This window comes from Schistocerca piceifrons, chromosome X (assembly GCF_021461385.2).
Source record: "Schistocerca piceifrons isolate TAMUIC-IGC-003096 chromosome X, iqSchPice1.1, whole genome shotgun sequence".
NCBI classification, from domain to species: domain Eukaryota; kingdom Metazoa; phylum Arthropoda; class Insecta; order Orthoptera; family Acrididae; genus Schistocerca; species Schistocerca piceifrons.
In genome coordinates this window covers 475,200,815-475,209,804 of record NC_060149.1, presented here as the reverse complement: position 1 = coordinate 475,209,804, position 8,990 = coordinate 475,200,815, and positions in this window count along the sequence as shown.

Genomic DNA, 8,990 nt, shown 5'->3' with positions numbered 1-8,990 from the left:
CCACGTGACCGAAGAGGTGGCTAGCAGCGGCGTTCGTCCAAAGATTTGGACAGTTTATTATAACCCACACACGGTTTACATAATCATACATGAAATACATTCTTGGCAAGTTGTTTACGGAATACGTAAATAAACACATAAAACACTAACTAAAATATATAACATCAGGTTCAATGACGTGTACTGTAAAACATCAGGCTATAGCACTGCGTAACAGGATTTGTAAATAATAATAATATTATTGAAATTGATAAATTTAATTCTTGTCAAGTTTTTACAGATACATGGCTAAACCTTATGCGGCAGTTTTACTGTATGAACAGCGAAAATGTAGTACCCGATTAACTTTTTTCCTTTCATCATTTTCTGGAGGTTGTCAGCGTTTCTTAAAGGCTTGAAATTATGTGTGAATTTTGCTGTAAGTCAACTAAGCGCTCTCATTCTCAGATACGGGATGAATAAAATCTGCGAATTCCGCACGTCGTTGTTTTCACTCCCACACCCGTTCCCTTCGATAGGTATAATTATGGTTCTTACACCCCCCCCCCCCTCCAACAGCGATTCTTTCCGTGATATGTGTGCCAAGTTTAGTTGAAATCGGTCAAGTGGTTCAGGAGGAGATGTGGTACATACATACATACTCGTACACAGGTACATCGATTTTGTAATATGTATTCCACGAACAACTTGTAAAGAATGTACTTCATATACCATTTTGTAAACCCTGTTTGAGTTGTAATAGAATGCCCCAATATTTGGACGAACACCGCCACTAGCTACCTCTTACATCACGTGGACGCCATAGGCAGCTCTCAGAGGTAGTTTTCGCTCTGTCAGCGATGAGCATATGTGGAGGCCATATTATTTAGTATCACATTTGATGATTTCATGGTCAATGTTCCACATGTATGATTAGTGTAACGCACGACTTACATTTATGGTTCAAATGGTTCAAATGGCTCTGAGCACTATGGGACTTAACATCTATGGTCATCAGCCCCCTAGAACTTAGAACTACTTAAACCTAACTAACCTAAGGACATCACACAACACCCAGCCATCACGAGGCAGAGAAAATCCCTGACCCCGCCGGGAATCGAACCCGGGAACCCGGGCGTGGGAAGCGAGAACGCTACCGCACGACCACGAGCTGCGGGCTTACATTTATGATACGCCATCCATTTTCGAACAGTATTAGCGTTTTAGAGCATATGTTGCTACTGTAATGCAATTTTGCAAACCTTATCTCTATATACTTCGAAGTCTCCTGTATTTTATCCCTCAGTGTGATATGGTAATGAACAATCAGTCCAAAATCGGCCATTAACAAATAAATTACTGTACTATTTCAAGAAATAAATGATCTTCCTGTGCAACTGTAAGACGGTTTTCATAATGGCTGTTGTTAACTGATATGTCGTTGAGAGAAATGTGTTTGTCGCCACGGTAATTACGTTGAGAAATAAAAATGCAGACACGAAGAATATAGATGTAGAATGTCAATATGAATGTTTATTTAAAAAGCCTTAAGACTTTTCACATAAAAGTGCTGAGGCATTAAATATCAGCACTCCCTCGTAAATACCAGACCAGTGCATATGACGCTGCGCCAGCGCCTTCAGCCTCAGTATCCTCTTGTGTCACGTCTGCAGCAACAGGAGGACGCACGGGAAGAGCAAGATTGTGAAGATAATCTGACATTCTGATACTTCATTCGTATATATGATAGCACCATTGCCGACATTCACAAGTGTTACAACGATAAGAATATCTGAAATTCTGGGTCTTTGCATTTAGGGAAGCGCGCCAGCCACCGAAGTATACTCCAGACAGAATCCTGAGAAATGGTGGGTCACGTCCTGATCACATGGCTACTTCCCACGTTGTAATTCAGAAGTCATCAACGGTACACCATAGTGAATCGCCCCTGAGCACTAGGGTACTCCACGCAGATGAAACTCGGCAACTGGTCAACAGCGGAAACGGTTACCTTCAACCGCGTTAGCATGGTGTGTTATGAGTTGATACTGACTTGTGTATTGGTAATTACACAAGCATAGAGCCTTCCTTTACAGCCCAGTACGTTTATTTCAGCGAAATTGGACCGAATTAGGAGGTTAGAGGCTCATGGTCGGTAAATAAGCGATCACTAGAGCCTTGTTCTCTATCTGCGAGTATTGTATCTGGACTATGAGGTCTTCTATGTCAACGTTGTGAGCTGTTCAATGCCTTCAGGGTGTTTGAGACAGCACTGCGCTTATGCTATGCAGAGATATTCACTCGCGAGTGTAAGGCACTTGCATCGCCAGGGAGAGGGCTACTCTCAAGCACTTTTTAAGTCAGAGGGCCGTCTTTATGGCATATTTATGATTAGATTAATTCTGCCCCTTTTTTCTCGGATGATTGAGCTGGTAGACAATTCGAACCGTTTTGGGTATGAACTTGCACTAATAATTATCCTTCTCAAGAAACTACCGTAAATCCTTTCAATTTATGACATTATTTAAGCGACGCATATGATGTCTCAAGCGATGGTATAAGTGGAACGGGTTTGACTTGATTATAAGCAAATGCAAAGAAACGTTGGCCAGTGAAGCAAACAAAACTGCGTCGTGTTGGGCGTCTCACGCAAGTTACGCGCAGTCAGGTGTTTCGTAAGCGCCGCCTACGGTTCCGCATCAAGTGCTTCCTACTTTCCATTCGTTTCTTTGTCCAGTACAAACAGCCTAGTCTTTACTGCTTCTTCGGTTCTCTCCTTACAGCAAATACAGCTAATAATGCTGTCCCCATTCGAGACTATAAATTCAAAATGTTTTCACCTAGTTACCTAGGTAATGTTTTGCGAAATTGTCTCATCTACCTGGTTGTGGAACTGAATAAAATTATTCAACAAACGCCTGCAAGTCGTGCAGTTTCCGAAATGTTAATGCCGAGCTTCCCGACCATTCGAATCTTCCCCGAGTCAAACTCAGTTAGATTGTGCACCGACCCCATTTTACACATGTACAGCACACTCACCGATACTGCATGCATTGTTTGACCAGCTGGCATTCTTCGCCAAGTAACGCTGCTATCGTCTGCGTGGGTTTATATCGATAGGAGGTAGGTAGTGATAATGTTTTGCTGATCAGTGTATGTGAGCATAATATTAATGCTGCAGGAAAGAGAAGTTAGGATTCTCCATGGAATAGGGCACAGAGACTCATGCAGGGAAATCTTTGTACTTCATAAACAGCTCATATTCTATTCACTGTATCTTGACAAATTAATTATATTTTTTGTCATCATTAAAACCGTGCAACTAAGTGCTCTGATATTCATACCTACAGTACAAGGAAGAAAGAGTGCTACTATAGAAGAAGTACTGAACTGAAAACAATAGACCATAGTCCGTGCATTAATGATCAGATATAGTATAACAAACAGCCGAGCTCTGTAAGGTGTCAGAAAGGGGGCTTATTTAAAAAGATTAGTGCTTATGCTCTTTGAATGAATATTAACATCAAACTAAACTGAAATCTTTGTATATTCTGTTATGTAAAACCTGAAGATTTGTCATAATTATAATTTGGCAACGAATTATATTGTCTTACTAAGTACACTGATATTTGTACCATGTATATATTAGTATTAATGCATGTCATATAGCCAAGATAATAATATAACTTTTTTTAAGTTCCGAGCGCTTATGGTCAAAGTAAATTGCTGTTCAATAAGCCATAGTCCGCAGCTCGTGGTCGTGCGGTAGCGTTCTCGCTTCCCACGCCCGGGTTCCCGGGTTCGATTCCCGGCGTGGTCAGGGATTTTCTCTGCCTCGTGATGACTGGGTGTTGTGTGCTGTCCTTAGGTTAGTTAGGTTTAAGTAGTTCTAAGTTCTATGGGACTGATGACCATAGACGTTAAGTCCCATAGTGCTCAGAGCCATTTGAACCATTTTTTCAATAAACCATAAATAAGTGTAACTGCTTCACTTCACCGGTTATATGTATAGATATATAGATATTATTTTTTCGCGAACTATTTGAAAGACGGCGCTATCCAACTTTGACCTATGAATTGCGTGGCTCTTGTCCTCCCATGGAACCAGCCCGGTTAGAAGACTGGGACGTCATTTTTTTTTTTTTTTTTTTTTTTCAACGACTTCGTTGTCCAGATTTCAGTTATAAGTTGCTGTGGATGTCATTCTCTTCTATAACAGGTCCGGTTCGAACCCGGGGGCGTAAATTTCTGCTTTGAATTTATACAAGGAACTTATCTTTGTACTTCACACTTTTATCGTTGTTCTGTTGTGAATATTGCACTAATGTTAAATTGGTACTGTTGTAACTACAGCTGGCTGTCTGGTGTTCCTCTTTTAGTGTTTTTATTTTGTACTGACAAGCTATGCTTGTACGTCGAACTCTTTTTATTATTCTACTGCAAACATTGCAGTTATGTTAATATAGCATTTTTCTAGCCACTGTTAGCTCTATGGCCTTTGCTGTATAAAGCGATAAATAAACAAAAAAGTAACAATAAACACATAGTCCGACTCTCGTTAGTACAAAAAATTCAAAATCTCGGTACACATACATACGAAAACCGGCAACTTGACGTTGATTTTGAGAGGTCAAGCTCTGTCTGTCACAAGCCGGGGTAGGGAACGAGTAACACCTCAATAAAAAAAAACCTCGAGCCAGTTAATCGGCTGATGGTACTTCGTATGGGTCTTTTTTCTGGTTTAGGTAAAGACTGTAATGGTATGTGAGGCGATTAGGACCAGGGATCAGTAATATGGCTCACAGAAAGCAAGCAGCGGCTGCCTGTCTTGGGACTGGTACATAGAAAGCTTCGTCCAGGAGGAAAGCAGCCGTTCTTCCCATAGTCACATTTGACTGAATTCAAGGAGTTGGTAAGTAACAGTGATGCTACCTCGAGATGTGGTCGTGACGACATTAACGGTTGCAGTGCTACTATCTTGAAGTCAGTGGTAAAACACTACGTAATCTTCCCATAATATATGCAATACTATGCTAAAAATGTCATGATGGCTTCCTCTTGGGTAAAATATTCCGGAGACGAAATGATCCCCTATTCAGATCTGCACGTGGAGACTACTAGGACGAGCTATTATACCAAAAGAGAATGCTAATTATGAAAGCGTCCAACACAAGTTCCCGTCAGATCACGGAAGTTAAGCACTATCGAGTCTGCAGAGCGCTGTTGGCAAGCGTGGTGCACTCAGCCCTTCTGAGGCCAATTGAGGAGCTACTTGATTGAGAAGCATCAACTCCAGTCACGAAAACGGACAACGACCGGGAGAGTGATGTGTTGACCACATGCCCTTCCATATCCGCATCCGGTGACGCCTATCGGCTGAGGATGAGTCGGCGGTCAGTCATTATCGTTGGCCCTTCCAAGGCCTGTTCGGATGAAGTTTGTTTGCTTAAGTATGAAGGCCAAATGGAATGATAATCGCTAAGGCAGTGTGGGGAACTGGGAAATCTGAAGGTAGGAAAGAAAGGATACAACCGATGTTTTAGGAATTAGTGAGATTGGATGGCCAGAAGAGAGGAATCTATTCACTGAGGTTCATGGAATTATTCATACTGGATCAGATAACGGTAGAGCCGTAGAGTGGGAGTAGTAATTACAATGTATAGGCAAATTAACAATACATGCAGGGTTATATTCACAAAACAAGATCATTATGGATATGCATTTAATTTTACTATCAGACAATGCAATCACACAAGTACTAAATAAAGGATGCCGATGAAACTACGATTTCAGTCTACCGTGAAAGAACATTGGACGAATGAAACAGTGACATATAGGTGTTAATCGGTGTGAAAAAGTGGCTTAAAAGAGCTGTTGCATGTGCAACTGATAAAGTACTAGTATTGAAAAAGAACAAAAAGAGACTCCCATTATTAGCAACTGAGACACTGGAACTACTAAAGTAAGGACGACTATGTAAAAGTAGAAAAAGTGAGCAGTAACACTATTGGTCACTCAGAAATGAAATCATTCTCAAATGTAGAAACGCTAAAAAAGAATGGATGGAGACAAACAGAAAACTGAAACAGAATAACGTCGAGGCGTGAAATAGATGCGGTTTTGAAACAAGGATAATACACGGTCCAGTCATATTAAGTCAAAGAGGATCTGAAAGGTACCGACAGGTATATGGAGCAATGCCGACTCCAGTGACATGGCCAGATACGCTATGGTCCTCGGTTGAGGGTCCATAGCGCGAACAGCCCGATCGAGGTGGTCCCACAGATTCTCGATTGGGTTTTAATCCTGGGATTCTGGTGACTAGGGGAGTACGCTAAACTCATCCTGGTGGTCCCCGAAACATGCACATATACTTCGACCTGTGTGAGACGTTGCGTTGTCCTGCTGGTAAATACCATCGTGCCGAGGAAAGACAAGCTGCATGTAAGGCTGGATATCGTCCTCAGGGATAGATGCTTACTTGTGTTGATCCGTTGTGTCTTCCAGAATGACGAGATCACCCAGGGAATTCCACATAAACATTCTCCAGGCCATAACTCTGCATCCTCACGCCTTCCGACGATTGTTGCAGGGCGTTACACGCCAACGGCCATCTGATGGAGGATAAAAGGTCAATTGTCGGCACTCAGTGGGCGTCCAGCTACAACACTTGCGTGAAAATTCCAGCCTTCGTCACCAATGAAGAGCGGTCAGCATGGCTGCATGAACCAGGCACCTGCTGCGGAGGCCGACATGAAGCAATTTCACTCAACGGTTGTTGAGGAGACGCTCTTGGTGGCCCCTTGGTTCGTCTAGGCGGTCAATTGCTGAACAGATGCACGTCTACTCACCTGTGCACATTTTCTTAACTGGCATTTACCCTTGTCATCTATGGACCGTGGTGCACCACAGTTGTCTCAGTGTCGGTTTTGGATAGTGCCATTTGACCGTGTACCGTATACTTTAACCACGGCAGCACGCGAACACTTTAGAAGCTTAGCCGTTTTAGAAATGCTTCCACCCTTGGCCCGGAAGCCAGTTATCGTTCCCTTTTTTATATTAGCTAAACCGCTCGGTTTCCAAATAGTGACAACAACTGCACTATTTTCCCATTCCCCGATATGCTTTATGTACCCTGCATTGTTACTGCTATCGCCTGCCGACTGTGAGCTGTTACTACCGGTGACGTCGAGCATAGGCGGTCGTCACAGTAATGTGACTGGACCGTTTATAAATCGTGTCCACGTACTAATAAATGATAGCTTTCAGGAGCAAAGAATATGGAACACAATTATTAGACAAGACAAAGATAATTTAAAGAATTCATTAAGTAAGGAGAGATGATAGATACAATATTTGGATACACTTTATAGTTGCACAGGAGATACAGGGCCAATTGAAAATGAGAACACGGTGGAAGCAGATAATGACATGAGGGCGGTATGGGTTGTGCGACCTGATCCACCTAGTCGTATTCTACGGCCTTTCGTGAACCATTCTGCACATATCCGTTGCACTGCCGAAACACTCGTCCGACACGAGCAGCAATTTCCCAGTTGGATGCATCACATTATCTCATGTTAATAATGAGCCCTCTTTCAAACTCGCTGATTTGACAGTACGGTTCGTGTATACGTCTGCAAGGCACTTAGCAGGTCTACTCAGGTCACATTGATCCGTTACCTTCAGTTTATAGGGACAACGAGAGGCACAGGCACATTTTACCGGTAGGTGGTGTTGCACTCCGATTTCGATGATGACCTCGAACCCGCGGGTCGACATGGTTCAAATGATAATCATTTCTGCTGAACATCCTAATGTAAATGTCCTGTTAATATGAACGTCCTGTCTCTAGCCATCCATGGTGTTATGTTTCTTTTTTTTCTGAAGATGAATGTAGCAAGTATCTATCCAGCATGGATGTCAACAAGAATTCTGCCTTTCCGTTTCCACAAATCGTGAGAAATTTAGAAACATCGCAACGGTATTTTCTGCTTGGCCATTCCTATGTACTGTGTCCATTTCTAGACACTGTGTATGTTTCTTCAACCAGTAGTAGAAGATGGTTCAAACTCGGTACCAACGTTAGACATTGTCTACGTAATTTTTATTCCATGTCAGGGAAACTTTCGCTTCCTGGTTATCATCATGTGCAGCGTGTGCATTTTGAAGACATAAGTATCGCTTTTTACTAAAGCCTAAGTTGTTAGTTTCATATTTCAGAGTCTGTACTCTGTGCGCCTCACATTCATTTGGTTGTTTGTCCGTCATTAATGCACAGTTCATTAAATTATTTCCCTTGTTTATTTGAAAATGAGAGCTGCACATATGAGGAACTCTGATCTGTTCTTCTTTCAGTCTTCCTTACGATGTCACATTATTGGCTTCAATTATCCATTTTTCGTTTCTAAGAGCAACAGAAGAGTAATATTCCACGTGGTTTCAATGAAATTTATTAATTTATGAAATCGACTTTCATTTATGAACCCCAAATTCTCCAGTGATTAGGAGACCCTTATTGAACAAATATAATCACGAATACAGTAAGGTTTCGTTTTAATATGATTGTGTTTTCGTTTGGCAGAGAGGTCAAATTATTAATGGTTCAAATGGCTCTGAGCAATATGGGACTTAACATCTATGGTCATCAGTCCCCTAGAACTTAGAACTACTTAAACCTAACTAACCTGCGGACATCATACAACATCCAGTCATCACGAGGCAGAGAAAATCCCTGACCCCGCCGGGAATCGAACCCGGGAACCAGGGTACGGGAAGCGAGAACGCTACCGCACGACCACGAACTGCGGACAAATCGTTAATAGAATGATGCATAACATGCAAAGCTGCTTATTGTGGTGATGTGTGGGTAGCGCTCGCAAGTTTTTATTTCTGGCCTCTAACCGTTACTAATCCAGATTGCTTTCGGGGGTGCACTTTATGCCAAACTAACCCTTGTTGCAACAGCCTTCACGGTATTGTGATATTGATAGCCAGCAGCGTAAAATACC